Raw genomic sequence first — 20709 nt, forward strand, 5'->3', positions numbered from 1 at the left:
GGGGGTGTTTTGAGGGCTGGAGCTTGTAAAGTCCTTTTGAGGATGAAAAGCATTATATGAGTATTGAGCACTAATCTCAGCCATGTGGACAAGCCGCGCACATTCGAAGTAAAAACCTTTCTAATAACATCCATCTGCATCTTGAATACAAGAAAGAAATTGTAAGACAGCCTGTCAATGATCAAGGCTTTTTCATGCAGCTCACCCTACTGTTTGGCAGCTGGCCAGCTCAGAGAGCCTACAGAGGAAAATGGCTCTGAAGGAAAAAATGTGCATGTTAAGCAGAGGACAGCTTTTGTGAAGGGTGAGAAAAAACAAGACAAATACCCTTGAATACCAAAGTGCTCTCTGGTACATGAAGGAATGAAGTGAGACAAACTGTAAGGAAGAAACCACAGTAGGAAAAGCAGGAGCCTTCTCTTCTCACTAAAGATAACTCAAGCTTGTTTGCACTAAATTGGTGAGATAAAACACATTTCCACTTCAGGACCAAGACTGGTTTACATTAAGGATGTTACCTTGGAGAGAGGCTAGGAGAAGCCAGGGAAGGATTTATTTGGAGCTGCAGCACCTAAACCAACCAAGAATGCATGTCAGCCTTCAAAACTCTATTAATGACATCATAAAGTCATTCAAAATAGTTTGTGGGGCAATGCAGCAGGATCTGAGCATGCTGAGGGGATCTGAGCCACTTCAGAGGGAGTGATTTTTCTTCAGTGGGACTTAGCTCACTGGCAAAGGCACTTTAGCTCAGGGCACTGGCTCCCTTCCGTTACAAGCCCCTGTGCAGAGTCATCAGCAAATTCTTTTGCCTGATATATATATATACACACACACATATATGTATCCAATGTCAGAATTAGCCCCCTTACTTCCTCTCACCAGTCATCTACAGATTCATTTCACTCAAGCTGTGCTCCAGCTGCACAGCATTGCAGTGCTGCAACAAACATATGGAGTTTCAGCCAATAGTCCTCCTTCACTTCCTACAGGCTTCTAGTCTCTCTTTTTCCTGGCAATGCTTTGTGCCCTACCTCAGATGCAGCAGCATTTAATTAAAGTACAATATGGAGGAATTAAACTAATGACAAGAAAATCTTAATCTATCATCCTACCTTTAGAGAATTTTGTGAGGAAAAATTTCCAGTCCTCCATTAAAATATTTACCTTCAAGAGATTCCTCCTCTGAGAAATCCTGATTTACATTTAGATAGCACCTTTTATTCTGACAGCTTGTCTTTACTGAAAAGTTGATTCCAGTCATGACTCCTGTGTAGCCTTTAATTCAAATTCCTGCCATATAGAAAGAACCCAAAACTAAATATTTAAGCAGCTTTTAATTCACATTACCTTGCCACAGATCAATTTAGCACAACTCATCAACTGCTAACATGATCAATAATTAATGTGGCTGCAGGTCATCTACCTCAGAGTTCTGTTAGTCTTTCTTATGTCTTCCTGCAGGTTGCTCCATGAGAAAGGCCAGCTCTTCCACAGCTCCCTGGAGTGAAATCCATAGAGGAGCACAGTCGACTGAGAAAAGAAATAAAAAAAGCCAAGGAACAAAACCAATTTTAAAAATCCCCAAACCCCACACCAAAGCAAAGGGCTTTAAATATGCTCTCAGAAATGTTCAGGCTCCAACAAATGAGCCCTGGTGAATTTGCCTACTGTGGTGTATTGTGTTACTAATCCCAACATTTGATTTCCTGACCTCCCCCTCTCCACAGCAGGGATGGCAGAGGAGCACATGTCCCCATCTCAGCTGTTCTAGCACGGGGCCTGGCACCCTGAGCCACAGTCTTTGCAGCTGAAATCGAGGTGCCACACTGTGGACTGAAACAAAATTATTCACCTAGGTGGGGATATATGTTGTTCATTTTGAAGCTCTTTTAAAATAAAATGAGGAACCAAGCCTACACAGACAGAAAAAGCAGACCATGTGCTGCCTCATATCTCCCTCCATCTCTGAAACAGACCTCTCTAACCAGACTGGTTATTTGTTAGGCCTGAGGAAGCCCTCATGTCCACCATGTGGCTGCCTCAAAACTGCATGTACTTCTGCAATGTGTTTTACTGACTTTGCTCTTCTTGCTGCTGCTGAAAATTTTGAAATCATGTGATTCAATCTGCAGTACAATGACACAGCAGCTGTATTTTCCCATCTTCTCTCTTTCTGTGATTTATTAGGCTTTTTCTACGCAAAATACAAGCATGCCAACTAAAAGGGTGATCTTTTTACTTTGAGAATTGTGGGCCACCTTCAGTTGTGGAAGAAGTTTGCCTAGCATAAATACAGACAACAAAAACAAAGGTTACTCCCCTTCTTGTGTGCAAATCAGCAGCAACTTAAGCACACCTAGCAAGCATGGCATCTCTTGTGTAAGCATAACACTTCAAGTTCACTGCTATTTTCAATGGCTACACCTTTTCATGGCCTTTTCAAGGGCTTGAGGATGAAGCTAGCCTTGGAGCCTAGCTGTGTGTGCTGTGTGCAAGGCAGCCCAGCACAGCATTGCAGTGACAGCAGGAGGCTGTGACCAGCCCCTGGACGTGCCTGGTGCACTCCCAGCCCTGCATGACAGACCATGAAAAAATGTGGCTTGTGGGAAAGTAAAGGGAGGAGGAGTGAAAATGGGAGAGCAGACTCCCATTTGAGAGGAAGAGGAAGAGAGACTTCCTATTTGGGAAGAGGAAGAGAGACTGAGGCAAGTCATACTGGGAGGAGCAGCTGAAGGGTCAGGAGAAGACAGCAGCAAAATGTTGATGAACAAGGAACCCTTGGTGATTCAAAGCCAGTGTCCTCCAGCTCAGCTCTTACTCAGAAGATCAGCATGTGCCAGTGGGCATGCACAGGCAGGCACTGCCTGTCAAGTGCTCTGAAAGTGCCCTGTAGGGATGTCTGGGGAAAAGAAAACTATTAAAATGACAATAAAAATGCTTCAGGACAGAAATCAGAGCTGCCACATATGTTTAACTAGGGTGTATTCTTGATTATTCATTAATGAGAAGTTTATTTCAGATGTGGTTGGAAATATACTGGAAATCTCTTGCTGAGCATTTTAATGTTACATATAGCATTGCATTGAAGCATTGAGGACTTCTATTGTGTCATACCAGTCCCTTTAGACTCACACACACAGAAGTGGCTTGTGCCCTAAGGTGGTTACAAGTGAAAAAAAATCAGGAGATAACAGATGGAACCAGCAGCTGGAGGATTGGCAGAAATCAAGGCATCTCTGACAGGCATGCCAGACAGAATTTTGTTTGGGGCTCCTTTGTTCCATATCTTTTGCCAGCACCAAAAAAACCAAATCTCAACAAAATTACTCAGTGAACCAGAGAAAAAGCAACTCTAGAAAAAGACCTGAGTGTCCTCAGATCAATTTCATGTGCTGGAAGACCCTGAAGAGCCACAGGCCCAGGATCCACCTTTTCCAACAAGGACCCCCTAAAGCAGCAAATAGCAGCTGAAACCCAGGAAGTCAGGCTCTCTACAACTCCAGTTTCCTGAAGACAAATAATTCAATTGTCAGTGGGCAGTCCCCAGGACATTTATGAAATGCAGGGAAACAGATGTGGGCCTCCCTTGGAGCCAGCTCTCCAGGGACACTGCAGGGGCTGCCACCCTTTCACAGTGTGGGGACCAGGCTAGGCCAGCACCAGGGGCACTGGCACGGGCAAGGGACTGATACATCACCAGGGGAAGGGCAGGCAGCCCCTGTGGTGATGGACACACAGCCAGTGCAGTGGGGCTGGATCCCCCAGGCAAGGAGAGGCCACACAGGCCACCCTGCCACCACGGAGCATCACGGGGAGACACACAGGGAGTAGGGGATGGTGCTGGGGTCTGGAGCCCTTTGCACAGCAGGGATGCTGCTCCAGCCTGGAGCAGGACTGTCTCTGTGTCCCTGCAGGTGCCAGGGACAGAGGGACACAGGGACACAGGGCAATGGCAGCATCACTGTGTACCTGCACTGCCAGGGTCTGAGCAGTGGGGCAAACACGACAGAGTGGGGATTAAAGCACAGGCAGCACAGCAAAGAAAGATTAGGCAGTGACATGAAATATATGTTAAAGGGCACCATAGTCTCTGTTTGATGACAGTCTGATGTCTAAAAAAAAAAAAACAACATAACTTTGATGTTCTCATTTTTCATATTAAGTATCTGGGTATTTTTCAGCCATGAGGGATTGTTTATTATGTGCTAGGCGCATAAAGACATGCACACCTAGGGACAGTAACATGAACTGGATGTTTTTTCAATGTGGAAGCTTTTATGCCTTGCCCAGCAGTTCTCATTCATTACTTAGAAGCATGCCCTGCACCTCCATATTCAAGAAAAAGCCCTGGCAGTGTTCAGGGAGAAAATGAGGTTCTGCTCCAGGGGCTGAATGAAAACCTCCTGCTGGGCACCAGCAAGGATTTCTCAGGCTTTCTAGTTAAGGCAGCTTCAGAGGTGTTATCCTACTACAGTTCCATTTGAATTTCAAATGTGCAAGTGCAAACGAGCAGAATATAATTGATGGGCTAGCAGAAATATGTATCTTTATTAAAAGAATTTGTGTTTTGGAAACTGCTTTCATATTATAGTAATGGTCTGTGTATAGACTCATGCTTAACAATTATTTTATTTAGAGACTGATATATTTCAGTGTACTTATATCTTGTAATAATTAAACAAGGATTGCACAACTTGTATTTCAATAGTCTATTTCTTTCTTCTCATATATATAAGAATATATAAAGAATATATATATGTATATATATAAACATATATACATAAATACTATATATATATTTATGTATATGTGTGTATATATATATTTATATATACTATAAATTGAGTTGCAATACAGTATATGTGCTCCAGTAGCACTGAACATACAAGTATGTGCTCTTCAAGCTATACACAGCTTCTACTATTGAGGTAAAAGTCACAGGAACTTAAAATCAGTAGTTTGGGGTCAGATTAAGAATTTATATATCTATATATATCTTATATTCTTATATTAGATATATAAGAACTTATATATGTAATATCCTGGCCAGAATTGCTCCTAAATCTCATTCACAGGTTTTTGCCTTGCAATTCCTTTGAGCCAAAAGGTGATTTGATTTAGCTATGAGCTCTGTGAAAAAAATAATTCCTTTTGATATTTAAACACGTTTCTAGGAATTTAATTCTAGATTTTGGCTTATGAAATGTTGCAACTGCTCCTTATTTATCTTCAGAAAGGTCATTATTTAAGAGGTCTCTACCACATCCTTTTTGGTCATTTCTGAGAGAGAGCAGGACATTTCTGTCAACTTCCTGAAGAGAAATTAAGTCAAAGACATTGACTTTGATTCTAAATTACCATTAGTTTTCAGTTTTTAAGATTAACTGAATAGCACAGGTAGATAAGTACATCCACATCAACCCCTTTCTGTATCTTTTCTCCTTTTAGCAGATCATTTCATGAGATTGAGAAGAGTGGGGAATCAGAACTGCACAAGATAATCAAGATATAGGTGCAGCACCAATATATTCAGTGGCATAATATCTGGAGGTTATACTGAATTGTCTGCTTACTAAAAGCCAACATGATTCTGTCCCCACTCCTTGTCAGAAGGAGTGCACAGTGGTGAAATTGCATGGTGTAAGTTGTATAAGTAGTACCCAGAGATGAAAACAGCCTGTCAGTTTACCTACTCAACTCTTCTGCTGCATTGTTAATACCATTAAAAAAAACTGAGCAAGTTTCAGGAAAATGTCAAGTTGGATAACCTTATTTCAATCCAACTACTGTGCTACATGCTGTCCTAAGAGGTTTTTCTGCCAAAGAGCTTTTCCACCCTGCTTTCTATCTAATATCATGGTAAGGCTGCCGTTATTCTCAGTAGATGGTGGATTACACTCTCTTAGGGGCATAGGTTTTCTGTAGAAAGCACTTTTCCTGAGAAACTTATCTTGGGAAGTGCTTTGGACCCTTCTTGCTGACTGTCTTTAATCCAATAATGTCACTGCAGTATTGTGTGACACGGGCATCACTCCTGTGGAAGATTTGTGCCAGGCAATTCTGAGACAAGAAGACAAGTCAAGGTTATTTTTAAAGCAGCAGAAGTAACTTCATCTCGGCAGCATAATTGCTAATGGAGAATGCACAGCTTGCTATTAGTGACACTGATACCTTGTAAAGGGAAAAGTAAAATTCACCTGATTATTTATAGAGTTCTGTTTCACGTAGTGAAGCAAGTGTGTTATTGCAGATTTACAAGTTAGCAAGTGGTTCATAATTAGCATATTATTCATATGCAACGTAGGACTCTTTAGATAAAGAACCAAATATCTATGCTCAACGTTCCTAATATTCCAGATAGGTTTATGCTTACTGTTCCATTTCCAGTGGTTTAAAGATAAGAAGATTATTTTTTTTAATCCCTTAAATAATTCCTTAAAAATAAAATGGGATTTATTTACGCAATGGTATCTGTAAGCTTCCTGGTTCTGATTTCAACAAAATATAGTACTCCCTTGTCATGATCCAATTTTTTTTAAAAAATAATGCACTCACATACCTCTCCAGCTGTGTCCTAGGATTTCTACTGATCTCCTGATCCATCTCACAACTCTAAGGTCAAAAGGGGCTTGACCTTCTCATACAGCCTCAAAAACCATCTTCTGAAAGAAGAAAACATGGTAAACTAAGCAATAAACCTGACCAACCTGGACTTATTCACTATATCATTTCTGTTATTCTCATTATTACCTGCTTGAAAGACTGTTAGCAGCTGACAGGAAGGTAGAGCTTGTTTTTTATTTCTTGTGCACTTTTCCAGCCTCAGACTCTTAATGGAATTTAGGAAAATAATGATAAGCTAAAAAGAGCAGAGTTAAATAGTGCTTGAAATACAGTGCAGGTGACACAGTGCAGTTACCTCCTGAAGATATCTAACTGGGGTATTAAAAGAACACTTGGGGTTTAAGAGCCTCATTATTTCTGTCTTCATAACATATATGTAAAAAAGGAAAGTGCTAAAGGAGAACCATGACTATACGTGATTCTGAGCTACCCTGTTCCATGCAAGTGCCCCAACTGACACATTATTTGTGATGTCAGAGCCTCCAGAAGGGCTATAGTCTAAGATCAAATCATCCTTCTGCAGCAGCCTTCATCTGCTGACTGCTGTAGCCCCTGGCTTGCACCCAGTGCCCCCGGGGGCCCAGAGGCTGCATCCAGCTCTGGGCATGCCAGGTGGAGCAGTGCCCTGGCTGCGGGGCTCCTTAGGACAGCGCCAGCTCAGCACTCATGACCTTCAGCCGCTTGCTCCCATCTCACGCTGTTTGCTTTGGCACAACTGCTTCTTCCCAAGGCACCCCCTGAGGCCACGTGGGAAATGAGATCAGTGAGCTGATCTGAGTTAAAAATAGACCAGGAAAAAAAACCCAAAACCATTTTACCAGGTGGTTGAGAAGCAGTTGTTTCAGTGCCCTTGGCACCCCAGGTAGGCAGGTGGAGGGGCTGGAGCTGGCACTGCTGCAGGAAATGGCATCTGGCATCCCATCCAGCACTGGGGCCTTGGGGCAGCTCTCAGAGGGGGGATTCCTACACCAAGGGGGTATTCAGGAGGCTGAGATACCCTAGGTACCTTTTTCTGTAAAGATAAGCAACAAACAAAGGGAAAAAACAGCAGAGATGCAGGAACTGTTGATGTTATGCTGTCCCTGCTGAGTGGAGAGACATATTTGTATTTGGAACAATGAAATTATAGTCTGTCAGAGAAGAACAGCTTTTCATTATTTCTTTAATTTTTTGTTCAAAAACTAATATTTAGCACTTTGTCTGGCTTGACTTAGCAATCTTAAAACATAACATAAAGCCATCTCATCAGTGATTTAGAATCACAAGTCCTGGGGCTCTGTTTTCTGAGCAGCTCACTCTTCCTGCAAAATCACAGAGTACCTTCAGCTTGTGTGGAAATTAATAGGTTCTGTTGTAAACACATGTCTAGGGCCTGCTTATGCTTTTCATTAAGCCATCATGAAATAGCTATTGCTAGATAACACCAGCTGTGGCCATTTTATCCTGGAAAGCAATTGGGATGTTTCAGTTAAACTGGAACCAGGAACTACAGAAAAAAAGTCCACACATGGAATTAATTTGAAAAGAGCTAATCAGAGAAATACCAAGCACAACCCATGGTATTTGCTATGTATTTATATGTTTTAAGTTAGGTCAAAGATGTTCATCTCAGGGTGACAAGGCCAAGTTTGGCCTTTATTCTCTGAAACTTTACACAAAATATGCACAACTATATTCACCATGATTAGCCATCCCTACCACCAGCTTCAGCTGGTCACATTAATGCCATCTGGAAGTTACTGTTTGGCCAGTAGAATGAACTATTTTTGTTGTTGTTGAGGGAGTAGAAGATTCCCTAAAGGGTGTTGTAAATTTAAGCAGTGGCTCTGTATTTAGCAATGATTTGGTTCTGTGCTTTTAAATATGCCCTCCTAGCATATGTGCTTACTGGAGAATAAGACTTCTCAGATTCCTTTGATTATTTATTTACATTAGTGTAAATACAATTGAATGTCCTAGCTTATAATTAATATTTCAGGAGTAGCAGTGGAACAAAAGGAAAACAAGCCTTAGTGTTATTGAAATAATTGTCATTCTTACTATCATCTCTTCCATTCATCATTCTAGGAATATACCCACAGTTTTCTCCAAAAGCTTGATCAAATAAATATGTCCTTCACTGTGCCTGGAGAACCAGTGCATCTGGACCCAGCTAGGGAGGCACTGCAGAGATTTCTAGCCTGCACAGTGAGTGAGCTGCCAGCTCTGCCTCTCTTTATCTGACCAAGAATAGCCCAAGCTCAAACGCCTTTGCTGAGCCAAAACTGTTGGGAGGCAGTCAGCCCCTTGGGAATCAAGCCAGGGTTTTTCCCAGTGACAGATATATTCCATCTTCATCCTTATTAATGGAACATTTATAATTGATTTTCTTTGTTTACGCTTTCCCTTCCTTTTGCAAGGAAGAACAGAAGTCTAAACTTTGCTTTCTGTATGACAAACATGAGGCAATTCCTTACAGAGTGTTAATCACACAGTGGGAAGCACTGAGCATGGCTTTCTATTAAAATACAGTTCCATTTCTATCAATTATTGAAATTCATTGTTTCTTCTGAAGCCCAGACAGAAAAATAACACACGTAATTAGTGTGGATTCTTCTCTGAAAAGGTGAATGTAGTTACAGGACAGTTCAGACAACAGAGGTGGAAAATAATAACCTGATGGAAATCAAGCTGTATTTTCTCTGGCAGCAAAGTTGGTTTTGGAGATTCCTGCTTTCTATTATTGCACCTATGGCACATAATCACAAGTGCACTGTGCCTCTGCACTTGTGCTAATGTGATTGTTTTGAGGATGTGCTGTAAACTGGATTAGTGAAACAATTTTAGGAAGATTTCCCCACAATCTCTAAATAGCACTGGAAAATGCTATACATTAGCAAGACCCTTTAATGAAGAGGCCTTGGAACCAAGCTGTGCATCAGCTATTAACTCAGAGGAGTGCACTCAGGTAGTACCTACTCCTCAGAGCTCAGCTGCTGATTACAGGATGCTGGAAATATGGATATAATGTTAAGGGAAGCATTGCATGGACTACCTCTACTTAAATTTTAGCCCCATGCTGAATAGGACTGAATCCAGTTTTAAAAGGTGTCCTTCCCTGTTAATGCAACACAGTCAAAGCAAAATTGTTGACCTTTACTGAGGGGCCGGTCCAACTCTGAACTGTATTAGAGTGATCTTTGTCTTAATTGCCTCTGCACAAAGTGATGTATTTTCGGTTAATATGCATCATGAAGAAACACATTGCTTGGAAATTAAGCCCTTGCCTAAGAATAGGAGTCAAATATTATGCAGTATGATTAACTGACAAATTTAGAGACTATTCTGGTTCTAAAATGCTTCACAAAAAAGTTCTTATCTGTTTCTGTTTTGCTTTACCCATACTCAAGAGCAGGTCCAGGTGAAATCTCACCTCTCACCCTCCTGTTTTGCACTTTTGTTTTTATTTTGTGATAACTACGATAGTTTGGAGGATGATTTTTTTTTTTCCAGCCTCTGGATCAATAGAGTTCTACTACCTAAAGCAATAGTATCAATACCAGTAAACCAGCAGGGAATTGATTTAAATCTATAGCAGCAATGAAGTCATCTGGCATCATCAGCTGCTGCTCTAGTAGGAGACTATTTCAGCACACTTCTAATGTTTTTCCTTTTAGCTGAAAATGTGGCTTGTGGCTTTTTCAGAGGCCTGAATCCACACTGTGTTTTACATCCTCTCTGTGTGACAAAGCTTTAGGGCAGTGCAGAAGGAACTCTGGTTGCTGTCCAAAGAAAGACCTGTGCTCCACTATAACGATGCAATATTTCTAGAACTTTACATTTTTGTCACAAATATTTCCTCCTCAGCTGGAAATCTGTGTGGAGTTTGTCTGGCTAAATTATATTCAAAAGCTGAATCATTATATATTCCCAGTTATAGAAGTGATGATGGGAATGATAAGATTGTGCCTCTCATAGAATCATAATCTCAACAACTTGGTTGTAGTAAATTTGGGATATCGCTTTTGAAGCTATTATCCAAGTGCTTTGTAATAACCATTAAGGCAAAAATCTGCCTTTGTGTGCTGTCAAGCTGCAACAGCCCTCAGTTTTGGCAGTAAAAATATCAATACTAATCTCAGGCTGTAAATTGATGCTACAGAGACTTTGGTGATTTATGAGTTCCCATAAGACACTCATCCTGTCAGAGCAGGGCAGAGACACAGCTCACAATCACCAGCCCTCAGGTTAAGCTTTCTGTGTTGCTAATAAAAAGATCTTTATTTATTTATATTTAGTCATTCCAGACCCTTGTGAGCACAGGGCTCTTGCAAAGACACCACTGCTTGTGCTGCACTGACCACGAAGCTGCAGAGGCTGCTGGTGAACTGAGCAGGAGTGAAACTCTGAGGTCTGTGCCTCACCCTCCAGCCTCCTCCCTTGCTACCAGAGAAAACTCAAGTGCTCAGGCTGGGTGGGATTTGTGAGGTTTTCCAGCCAACTGTCCCACCAGCAATGGAGAGTACAGCTTCATTCTGCTTTTCCTGCACTGTGCCTTCTGGCTGTGCACCTGATCAGCCCAAACTGCATCTCATTCCAGAAATCCAGACCTCTTCATCACTCTGCACTAAAATTCCTTGTAGCTGCATCTATGGATGACATGAAATGTCTTTTAAAATCCCAGGGTTTTGTTATTCAGAATGACTTTGTATTCTATATTTTAAATTAACATTGAGATAAATTAAATTGAATTCAAGTCACTTTAATTGTAGATTAGAATAAAACCACGTGATGTAATTTAGTAAACCAAAGCTACTTTAAATTCATATCTTTGGCCAATACATATTAATTTCCTGAACATGTTTATGTAAATAAAACTGAAAGCACCATTTTAACAGGTAGGCACCCAATCAAAAATGACAAAAAGTTGCTTTTTACCAAGAAACTAATTTTGTTTCATAGCACACTGTTTTTTCAATGGCCAGATTTTTAGAGCAGGAAAAAGGATTATGTGACCCCCCACTTCTGGAGATGCACTCTAACAAAAGGTATAACAAGTACAATGTCCTTGCAAAGTGGAACAGCTATATAAATTTGTTGTTTTATAAGTACAATAAATGAAAACAAAGCATACTAGAACAGGCTAATAGCAAAAATAACTTAAATAGGGAGTTTTTCTGACTTGTCTGTCTTTAGGCCCAGATGCTATACATGATTAGAGAACAAGGAAGTCTGAACACACTCCTTCCACAGGAAAGACATCTCCAGTGATAGGCAGCACCAGCAATGCCAACTATTTGTGGTGCCCAGCCCCCATCCTTCGTATGTGCCACCTCACAAACATCACTACCCTGGCAAAATTGAGTGGTGTGTGAGGAAACTCAGCAATTTCACCAGCATTTGTAGAGTGAAGCGCAGATTAAGATTAAGAGAAAGACTTTGTCTATGAAATTACCTGAGTCGAAGAAGGCAGAAAAAAGGTTTTGCTCTGCTTTGCAGCTTCATTCTGAATCCTGCTCATGGCCAGGATTAATCATGGGCTAAGGAAGGAACAAGAGAGAATAGAGCAGATAGATTAGAAACTGAAGCAAGCTACATGGGATCGTGCAAGGTCTGCTTTCAGGGGGCTGAGTGGCTGTGGGCTGCATTTTCCCATTGACTAGAGCAGACAGGGATGCAGCAGGAGCTGCTTGAGGAAGCAAGCTCTAATGTGACATGAGCCATGAAGTGATCCCACCTGGATGATTCCCAAACACTGCAGAGACACACAAAGCACCAGGTTTGCAGACTCTGTGTGACCAGAATCCCATGGGGTTTGTGTGCTCACAGATGCTTACAGACCCTGGTAATTATGCAAATCTGCATATTAGTCAGCCTCCTGCAGAACATGGGGTGCAGAGGCAGATAACAGGCTTCAGACACCCTAAATTTTTCCCCCTTCCACTTGTCCTAGTCTTTATTTTGAACCTCTTATACATCTAGTTACAGCTGAATACAAACTTGCAATAGGTTACAATAAATATGGCTTGATTTCTGAAATAATTAAAATGTATATATGTGGATATGACATATACCACATTTTTTCTTAGACATATGCAAGCAAATTCACATGTGATGATATGGCTATATTTAACATTGTTACCTTTACAGCATAGTAGTTTTACGAGCCCAGAATAGGCTAGAATTTTGATTTATTTAGGGCTAAAATATGCTACATTTTCTTTTTCTTAAACAAGCTTTTTCAATAGTTAAGGTGCTATCACAACATGCTGCAGCATGTCTACATTGAACACTCTACATCCTTCCAAGTATGCTCTTCTTAAAGCATCAAAAATAGAGGAAGTACATAAGTTATTCATGGGTTTTCCCTGTTATACACCATGTTGAAAACAGACATAATTCATTAAGTGGACACAGTGAGGAGAAGGGAAATTGGTTTTTCCTGGGAGCAAATGACCATGCTGGGCAGGGAGGAGGCTTCCCAAGGACAGAGCAAGATGCCAGGAAAAGCAAGCAGAAATAAGAAATCTCAGAAAATGGAAAACTGTGGTATAATTTGGATTAGAAAAATGGATGGAACAGCAGAGCCACAGGTTTCCTGAAGTAAAGGAAAGAAAAATAATTTTGGGGAGCTAAAGGACAATATTTGCTGTAACCTAGGAAGTTGGTGGAAGAGCAGGAGTGAATTTGGAAGTGAGGACCCATGCCCCATGGACCAAATAAACAGGGTTAAGTGTGTTTACAAACTTTTCAGAGTTTCAGCCTCAGTTTTCTGCAGTTACAAAATTTCCCTCTATTTATATCTGCTCATACAAAACTCAGCTTTTGAGCTTAAGGGTTTTTTCATGCTTCCTGAAGACCTTTGAAGGAAAGTTGTAGGGGTAAAATGAATTTGTATCTGACCAGGAGCCCCCTCAAATAGAAAAGACCACAGCCACAGGGTGATCAGCTCTAAACAGCTGCCCCTTTTTGGTCCTCATGGGCATCTGGTGTTGTCTTCCCAAACACACAAGAGATTATCTCCTCCCCCTACCTTTCCCAGGGGAAGAAGAGCAAAACAGAGGGATAGACTTTGCTATTTGATCATTCCACTGGACACAGAGAAGAGAAAGAGAAGAAATTCTCTGTTTGCTTTCCTCCTACTCACAACTACTCACAAGCCAAGGAATATATTCACTAACAGGATAGGAAAGAGCTGCAGGTAGAAGTGTAATAAGCTGATGGAGCTAATTGACTGAGCTAATTATCCATTGAAAATAAGAAACCTAACTGTACCGGACCTCTCTGAAAGGAACTGATATCTGGCACAAAACTGATAAATAATTAATTTCTAGGGGCTGATCCTTTGTGACGTAAAGTGATGCAGGGAGACAGAAGTCAGCAGCATTCAGACCCTCTGAAGCCTCCTTTGATCCCTCAGTACATCCATTTTGCATTCCTGCTGTACACCACATTTGTAGGTCAAACTCTGGATCTTCATTGACAGTTTCCCTGCAAAGTCTGTGCAGGGAAAGTGTGCACTGTCCATGCTGCATTGACTAACATCTCCTGCCATTACTCAAAAAACATTTCCTGCTGAAATGAGCCTGGTGCGAGTCCAAGCTAGGAAACCACACATGAGGGTTCACGTGTGTGTCTTGCACGTGCGAATACCCTCCCTGAGGAGGTGTGTGTGTGTGCGCTATACCCACACACTCTATTTGTGATAGTGCTTCTGGGAATTTCACAGCATGCACCTGAATCCTTTCTGTTCCTACCAAAGCAGCAGCAATGCAGAGTGCTAAGGGGCAATTTTACCCTTGTGCAGAGCTGTGGGTACTTACTTGGGAGGCAGCAGTCTTTAGGGAAATACCTGTCCAGTGTGAGTGGGTACATCCCGGGGCACTGCCGTGTGCCAGCACGCAGCCTGGATTCCAGCAGCAGAGCCGGGGGATGGAAGGTGTCTCTCAATTACAGGAGAAGCTGCTGCATAAAACGTGCTACCACAGCCTGAAATGCTGCAGCTCTGGCCATGAGAGAGGCCAGCAACAGCTGAGCTCTGCACAGGTGACCAGAAGCCCTCCTGCCTTGCCCCCTGCCCGCTATGCAGCAACAGAAGTTCAATTTAGCATACTGGTACAGAGGTTTTTCCATTATCAGCTCTCCGCTCATAGATGAAACCTCAGTATTCAATGGTCTTTCTTTTTTACAGTCTATAGATTTTATGGCCTACTTTGTACTTCCAAGTGGGCTTTTTCCAGTAGTAAAATGGATCTGAACCATTTTCTTCATGTAAAATCAATAGCAGACATAGATCCAGGTCTTTCTCTTAAATATCTAAGCACCAACAAATTTCACTGCTCTCATTTTTGATCAGCAGCTATTGCTCTCAACAGAGATTAAAATAAAAACAATTTAAGCTGCTTAGTGAAGTTAAATAGCTTTTAGAACAATTTATTAGGAAAATAAAATTTCTAGTTCATGGTTTACCTGTGATCTTTAACGAATTTTAAGATAAAACACGGTGCTTATATTTACAACACAGATACACTGTGGAAATAGTCTAACCAAGTTGTATTTAAGACACCCAGACACCCACTTATTAGAATAATGCTTTCAAACATATTGTACAAAGTGGTAATTCTTGGCTCACAGGGCTCCTGCCAGTGTTAACACCCCCAAATTTTTGAGAGTGAAGGCAGACTGCATGCTGAACAAGGGCCTTAATGTTGTCACCATAGAGATGACACTTTGCAACCCTTATTTGTCTCCTTGATTGCACCCAACAAATGCACTCTCTCTGCAGACAAATGCTTTTGGTTTCTTGAGTATCATTTCTCTAGATGATGCTTTAAATAATGTCTTTGTAGAGACATAAATATTATTTTGTAGTGCAGTGAAATTTACACAACAAAGAATACAGTAGCTCTTCTGATAGGAGACAGACAAGAATCAGTTTGAATAAATGCAAAGAAAATTCCTTTGTTAAAACACAGAAAGACAGGACAGTCTCTTTGTCTGCACAAACAAGGATGAAAGAACCTGTTATTTGTATTTGGCCAGTCAGTTTGAAAACACAAGAGAGAAAATATTTTGTATAAACTAAACCAAAAATATTTTTCTCGAATTGGAAAACCAAAACCACTCATGTTTCCTTCAAAACAGGAAAAAAAAAGAAAAAAAAATTAAAAGTGTTTCTACAACATATTTCTCTTTTTTTCCCATTTGAAAGTTCTGCAAAATCCGATTCAAATTCATAAATTGCATGAGCAGTTTTCCAGTAAATTAAAAAAGACACAAAAAATAATCACCCAGCCCTTTTCCAAAATAACCAGAATGACAATCAATGCAGTGCAAAAGGGCTATGCACTCCCACCTCCAAAGCTTCATGCCTTGCAATCCCACCACAAGGAGCCCTTGCCCTCACTCTCCACCACCCCCACAGTGAGCAATTGGTGCAGGAAGCAATTTCCCTGCTCAGCGAAGTGCCATCCACTTTGTGCCACTTGTAGGGCTGCACAAGGGCTCACTGAGAGCAAAGAAAACAATGGATGGTGGCAAAAGTCACACTTCATCTTAATTTTAAAACAATAACAGACTTCAACACAAGGTTTGGTGCCCAGACCAAGCGTGGTTAAGCCTGAACAGGTTGCACAGTCAGATTGCTCAGCAATGCATGTGGGGTTAATGTGCAATTGCAGCTGTCTTCCCCAGCCTGGCTCCTCACAAACCCAGCCCTGGACCCAAGGAGCAGAGGTCCTTAAGCTACTGATTACAATGGGTCTTTTGCCTCTTTTTCTGGCTTTTACTCTAGTTTATTCTTTCTTGAATGAGCTCGTTTCCATGACAGCTAGGGCCATAAAACCAAAACCCCTTAAAGTGCCAATTTGATTAAGCTTTTATCAAATTATAGCAACCTAAATGCATTCACAGAGATAAGCCCTGTCCCGACACAGAAAGCTCTGCACTGTGACCCATGGTCCAAATCCAACCCAGAGGACAACCTGCCTGCCCTGCCACACCTGCTGGCCATGGAGGGGCAGAGGAGCTGAAAGAAGACAATCTGCTCTTCCCAAATCCTGCCTGCCTTTGGAGGAAGGAGCTGCTGGCTCAGCTAACAGACCCTCAGCCTCAGCACTGCTCCCTGCCTCTCACCATGCTGTCTGGGCTGCAGATGTTTCATAGCCACTGATTCCAGAAGCTGATTATCTAATTGCTGTGTCGTGTCAGCTCTGACCTCACGCTCAGCCCAAATCCCCCAGCCCTTGGGGCTGATGGCATTTTCTAGAAATAGTCAGCCTGCCTGTCCAGACAAGGAAAGGCAAGCATGAGGGAGGTGGTGTCAGGACTTGAGCTTTTGACCCTGAAGGCAATATGGATTCAGCTGATTTGAGGCACTTGACTCTGTGAACTTGAGCCTGAGCTCACACAGCTGGCCCAGAGGGGTAGGTAAGATCACTGGAGCTCCATTTTGAGCTGCACAGGCAGAAGTGACCTGGGAACTTAAACCACCCCCACCTCCCCAATCAGAAATCATCTCCCTTTAGTGCAAATGGCACAGTGGAATCAAACCCAATCAAAATTTTAAGAGTTATTTGCTGTTGTTCCTTTTACTGGAGTTTGTACAGTGAATTGTTCATGTCTGTCAGAGAAAAAAAACACAGAAAAATTTGGTTTATTTCCTCTGACATGTCTCAGAAACAGAGTTGCTATAAACTCTCCTTATCTCAAAATGTTTTATCAGGGTAAAAAAAAAAAAAGCCCACAAAAAAACACTTGCCAAAAAAGCCACCCTGTGATTGCTGTCCTGAGCATCACCCAGTGCAGGCTGCTCTGCTGTCCCCAGCTCTGTCAGCTGAGCCAGCTCAGGGGGCAGTTGTGGGGGACCCAGCCTTCAGTGCCCAGTACAGGAAAAAGGAGCTGGGTCCCCTTCTGTGCTGTGGGTTGCTGTGACAGCCACAGAAGTGCTGGCAAGTCCTTCTCCATTTGAATGAGCATCTCCATCTGTGCGCCTGAATCCAAGCACCAATGCCTACCCAGCTGTCTCCTCACAATGTTTCTAACTGGGCTATGACACCTGCAGGAGAGAAATCCAATTTTCCCTTGCAGCAGAAGCATCCCTGATGCTCAGACTTGCTAGTCCTGCAGTGATCCACAAATGGATCTTGGTTCAGATTTTAGCTGGGAACAGGGATGCTTATTTTTGTAAGTGCATGTCTAAATTCTTCAGCAGTTGAAATAGGCCACCAGACACATACAATTGTTTTAGTACCATCCTAAGGAAAATATAGAGAAGGAGGAGCAGTGGGGATGAAGGGAAGGACAGCTGTGAATGGGTAGACAAACTGGAGGACATAGGTCAGTCTGAAGTCTTTGTCCAGATACTCCTTTATGTACAGCCTGGGCAAATCAGAAGCAATTTGAGTTCTGAGGGAGAAGGAAAAAGAAATTGCCTGAGCAATTGTCACATCTTAATCTATGTCTGATGTGCTGTTTGATTGCACAGGACCTGAACAATTTCACTGAGCAAGTAAGATGAAAAGCAGAGAACTCAGGGAGAACAATTAAGGCACCCTGTTCTGTTGAGCCCCTGATTCAGCTATTTGTAGCAATTCTTTTACCAACTTATGGTCCAAGTCCTGCCTGCAGATAAGCACGACAGGAATTCAAATAAAGGCTACTCAAAGTGTTGCTGACAAACACATACATTGCACTCACTGCTGCTTCTCTCTCCAAGATAAATGTAATACATGTGGTTATCTCACTCAAGCAAGTTAAATTTAAAATACAGCTTATTACTGAAAATTGAACCTTGACTTACTTACAGTGATATTTGCTGTCCTGGCTGTATTTGTGTCCCATGACCTCAGAGGTACAGTCTGTCATGGACTTTGGATCTTATCCCTTTTCTGATTTCCTTTTGTGACCTTTAGATGCATTTCGAATAATCCCTTACATTTTCAGCTACTGTTCCTCTGCTTAAAAAGTCTGCAGGATGGCATTTCTCTACCTGATGCTTTATTACCTCTTTAGATAATTTTCTTGAGAAATTTTAAAGGAGTAATCTCTGCCAAGCCCACTGCCTCTGCAGCCCTTGCACAGTGTAGAAGCAACTAGTGATTGTCATTTTTCTCATTCTCTGGTTTCACAGTCACCTCTCTGCCTGAATCTCCCAGGTGGAAATGGATCTAGTCTTCTTTCCCAGTGCTGTCTGAGGGTGTCACAGATGTGTTAAGGTTAACCTTGTACCAGATTTCTGTTTCTCTTTGGCAGAGCATACTGCTTTGACAGGCTGCTGAAGATGAAGCAACACATTGGTACCAAAGTCCATGGTAACCACTCATTAATCTTTTAACATTTGCTCTGATCAGTGCCCTACAAAGAGCTACTCTGAAAATCCCTGGAATAGGCAAATTATTGGCATACTTGACTTTGAAGTTCAACAGATCTAATGAAATCCTACCACTGGCACACACTGCTGCAGAAAACTGCTGAGAATAAAGTATTGCGCTGATATTTTGTCCTAAATCCATAGAAGTATTCCAGAGTTAAACTACAATGCATTTTGAGCAGCTAGAAGAGCTCTCTAGAGAATATTTAATCCCTTTTGATGAGAGAGCACACTTTTACAGAAGCCCATTTCCTTTTTCAATGAGAATTAATTTTGCCAGTTATTTTGATTAACACATCTTGAAAGAAATTTCATGTTTATAAACTAATAATCATCTACAGCTAGGAATGCATTACAGAAATTGAAAAGTGGCAGTAGAAAAAGGACTTTTGAGAATGGCAGAACTCTTTCAGCAAACCATGCACGTGCAAAGAACTTACACCACCCCAGCAGTATGTGAGTGCAAGAGGTTTACCAAAACCAGAAGCTTTGACTGCTGAGGTATTCATAATCTAGGTAAAACACAGAGCTGTGAAACAAACTAGAGGCATTCGTAAAGACTGCCCAATGAGTTTCATTGTATCTTCCCACCTTCCTCAAAAAATAACCACTGGGAAACACAGCATGTTAATGTATGCAAGGCAGTGACCTCCACTGGAAAATGAGAGATGCCCAAATTTCCTGGAACTTTCCTGGGAAGCAGCAGGTGATGACTGAAGTGCCCTCACAGCCAGAGCAGGTGTCCAGGCATGCCCAGCTGCTCCCAGCACTGTGGAAAGGCCCAGTTCTTGCTCAGCAGATGTGACCACGTCCCTGCATTGCCCCAGATGTGCTGCAGGAGAGGACAAGGCCATGCAGACAGACACACAGACACAGCTCTGCTCAGCTTCTTTCTCCCTCCCCTTTGCACTTACCTCTGTGTGCTGCAAACAGGAGCTGCTGCTGCTCAGGACTGGGCTTCCCTTCACCGTGATCCACAGCACGAGGAGCTCTCACAGTGTTGTAAGCAGTTTATTTTTCCCCCATTGCCTGTTTGTACACCTGGAACAGCAGAGGTGGTGCCAGAAGCTCAACTAGGCATGAGAGACAGGCCCAAGAAAAAGCCTGAGCAGCTCCACCAAGCTGAACTCCACCTTGCTGCTGGTAGCAGCAGCACCAGGAACAGATGGGCCAGCTGGTCTCCAAAAGCTCTCTAAGCTGGGGCATGGCCCTGCTTCCTTCATGTGCTGGGAGCAGGAAGCCATTCTAAATTTACTGCTTATTTTGGTTATTATAGTAGTGCATTGCTGAGACTCTTGTAGCCTGGTGACAAGCTACAACATAAAAATTCCTTCCATAAAGTATGGGATTCCATGGTGTCTTCAGTCCATCCCTGGAAGGCAGCCAGCACCACCAGGCAGCGTTGCAGCTCTGTCATTTTTATAAAGCACTCATAAAGCATGCACCTTATTAAGGGCTTGGAAAGTAATCCTAGTTTAAATTGATGGATGAACAAAGGAGCAGCAATTTGCTGTTGGGGAATATTTTATTTGCTTTTCACCACAGGAAGGTGGATAGGAAAACAAAGTCACCCAAGTTGGAAACAAATAAATGAAATGCATTCAATTAGTTAATGGAGTGTCTCACAAAAGGTTGCACTATTAGAAAATTAAATTAGATCTTTCCAATATGCTGAGAGTCATTAACACTTTTTTTTTTTTAAGAAACTGGCTGAAATATTCAGGGGATTATTT

General features: G+C 41.9%; 1 long non-coding RNA gene across 1 annotated transcript; it reads right to left on the reverse strand.

The window, feature by feature from the left end:
- Window positions 1-517: 517 nt before the first annotated feature.
- Window positions 518-1535, reverse strand: LOC134418978 (uncharacterized). Its single transcript, XR_010027915.1, has 3 exons — window positions 1427-1535; window positions 1168-1293; window positions 518-571 (listed from the first exon to the last, which is right to left on the reverse strand). It is a non-coding gene; the product is annotated as an uncharacterized LOC134418978 (long non-coding RNA).
- Between the last annotated feature and the right edge of the window lie 19174 nt (window positions 1536-20709).

This window comes from Melospiza melodia, chromosome 5, assembly GCF_035770615.1.
Source record: "Melospiza melodia melodia isolate bMelMel2 chromosome 5, bMelMel2.pri, whole genome shotgun sequence".
NCBI lineage: Eukaryota > Metazoa > Chordata > Aves > Passeriformes > Passerellidae > Melospiza > Melospiza melodia.